Source organism: Sinocyclocheilus anshuiensis, unplaced genomic scaffold (assembly GCF_001515605.1).
Source record: "Sinocyclocheilus anshuiensis isolate Anshui unplaced genomic scaffold, SAMN03320099.WGS_v1.1 scaffold1910, whole genome shotgun sequence".
Classification (NCBI taxonomy): Eukaryota; Metazoa; Chordata; class Actinopteri; order Cypriniformes; family Cyprinidae; genus Sinocyclocheilus; species Sinocyclocheilus anshuiensis.
The window spans coordinates 246,920-249,797 of NW_015546013.1; the positions used below are offsets into that span (position 1 = coordinate 246,920).

A 2,878-nucleotide genomic window follows, 5' to 3' on the forward strand; every position below is an offset into this window, starting at 1 on the left:
ACATCAAATGAAACAGCAGAATCAAGCCTTACTGGTAGATAAAACTGAGAATCATCTGCGTAACAATGATATGAAATACTGTATTTTTGAAAAATGTGCATCAAGGGAAGCATATAAAGGGAAAACAGTAAAGGTCCCAAAATGGATCCCTGGGGCACTCCACACAAGACAGGTGCAGCGGAAGTGAAAAAATTTCCTAAATTTACAGAAAAAGTCCTGTCCTCGAGATACGAGGCAAACCACTTTAATGCAGTGCCTCGAATACCTACCACACATTCAAGTCGATCAAGAAGAATGCTATGGTCAATGGTGTCAAATGCTGCGCTCAGGTCCAATAATACCAACACAACACAAGCACCTGAATCCAGAGAAAACAGCATGTCATTTGCAACTCTCAATAGAGCTGACTCAGTACTGTGTAATGATCTAAAACCAGATTGAAACTTATCTAAAACACTAAAAGAATCCAAACAAGTTGTAAAAACACTACTTTCTCCAAAAGCTTGCTGATAAAAGGCAACTTAGAAATTGGCCGATAGTTACAGCACATTGCTGGGTCAAGCTGAGGTTTTTTCAGCAGAGGTTGCACAACTGCATGTTTAAAACTGGCTGGAACAACACCTTTGGCTAAAGAGTTGTTCACTATAGCTGTTACAATAGGACTAATAGTCGGAAAAAACATCCTTAAAAAGACGTGCAGGAATAATATCTAACTTAGAACCTGAACACTTCATAGTAGAGACATTATCATCTAGCTGATGTGATAAAACAGATTGAAAGGAAGACAAACAACTTGTGGTACAAGGCAATTGCAAATTAAATGATTCAGAAGGAGCAATTGAGGTTCTGATAGCATCAATTTTTTGAGTAAAATAGTTTGAAAAATCCTCACAAAGCTCCGAGGAGGCCTCAGATAATAAATTCCTACAGCAAATGATTAGAACAAGTGATTCATCACTCATCCTAAAAGTTGGAAAACAAATTCTATTTTTTTTTTAATCCAGAAAAATCCAGAAACGATTATAAAACTTTTTTTTTTCTCCCGAAACCTACATTATTTGTCAATATACTTTTGAGGAAGTATTGGTTATTTGTCAACTACTGACGATACTGGATGGGTCTTGCATTTTTTACCACAGAGAGGCGCTGTAAGTACAATGTTAGCACGGCTGTTGACGCTAAGCGCTGAAATAACCGCTAAAGAACCGTCAGCTTTATTAAATCTCGTTCCCACATATTATTTTTTCTAGAAAACTCGGAGGAACAGTCCACACTTCAATAGTGCACATATTGGAAAATAAGAAAACAAAAACAGGGCTCGTCCGGGATTTGAACCCGGGACCTCTCGCACCCTAAGCGAGAATCATACCCCTAGACCAACGAGCCGACGTGTTTGTAAGTTATAACATCACCCTAAGTCCTTAACAGTTTAAAACCGTCTTACTGGCAGTTATTACGTGCGTTTTCATTACAGATTTGCGCAAAACTTTGGCGACATTTTATAAATGTCGATAAAAAAAGTATTGCGAAAATGACTGCGTTTGCATTAACCAACGTTATGCAACTAAAACGTAACCTTTTGCCTCTCGCGATAAGTCATGGCAACGGATTTTGGCTATATTTATTCAAAGGAGGTGTATGCGTGTATCTTTATAGAAGCAGCACAGAGAGCCGCTTCAGTGCGTGGCGCGGCTGGATTCTGGAATAAACACAAACATTGTGGCCGCTATCAGCTTCAGTGACCGTATCAGAGCCACACTGCACCGAAGCCGCGGATGTGTGCAGTGTAAATTGTCTAAGCATTAATGGTAGGGAAAGCCTCATATACTGGAGCGCGGCCACTTATGAAGTGTTTCTGGGAGGTTATACTACATTGAAGAATGATCATATATGACTTGTTACATACGCCATGTGACCTGTAAATGCGAAAAAGCCGTTTCCATTGCAGTTTTGCGAATTATTCATTTTTCGCATTGCCTGAAAAACCACCTCATGCGAGCGTAAAAACTTTTTGCGACATATGGGCGTTTTTGCGAAAGTGACGCGTTTCCATTAGGCGTATTTTCAATTCGCAATTTAAATTTGCGCAATTTGAAGGGTAATGGAAATGCGCCTTTACACTTTAGCACAAGTAAGTTTTTAACATCCAGTGTTAATTAGCCACTTAAATACGCAGATCTATACACATTACAATATTTTAGCATTGGTTATAGCTTTCCACACATTTGTGATATTTTGTTAACTTAAATCAGAGTGTCAAAAAAGTTACGTTACCTTTTATAACCGGTTGTAGGACACTGTTTAACCACGCCAGTACAAATTCAAAATAAAAATAGTACACAGACTACATAACAGTTTGTTTACAACTTACAAGTAGCCTACATTAATATATTGATGGACCCAACTTTTGGACAGACTACTTTTTTTTTGCAAACGGACAGACTTTTTGATTACTTTTGGCTTAACTTGTTGATCACATTGATAATCTTGTACCATTATGGATATAAAAATAATAATAACAACATATTTCATTAATTTAGCACAATATTATGTAAAGGTTTCCCAAACTATGGTTCATGAAAGTACAACCCAGCACTGGTTACTCATTTTGTTGTTGTTTTTTTTAAGGATGGTCTCCTCTTCAAACTGACCATAAATAGAATATAGAAATAGGCAACAACACGATAAATAACCAAAGGGAAAGCATTATTTCGAAATATATTTATATATAAAAATAGAAATTAAACGAAAGAAACTACTCTTGGAAGAGGATTAAACATGGTCTTTTTTATCTGTTCAGTGACCAATCACAAGGTGACAAACAAATTCATCAGTTTATGTATAAAAGTTCAGTTAAAACACTCACTCTCAAAGACTT

At 37.0% G+C, this 2,878-nt stretch overlaps 1 non-coding gene across 1 annotated transcript; it reads right to left on the minus strand.

Annotated features, from left to right (window-relative positions):
- Positions 1-1,314: 1,314 nt before the first annotated feature.
- trnap-agg (transfer RNA proline (anticodon AGG)) lies at positions 1,315-1,386 on the minus strand. Its single transcript has one exon. It is a non-coding gene; the product is annotated as a tRNA-Pro (tRNA).
- Between the last annotated feature and the right edge of the window lie 1,492 nt (positions 1,387-2,878).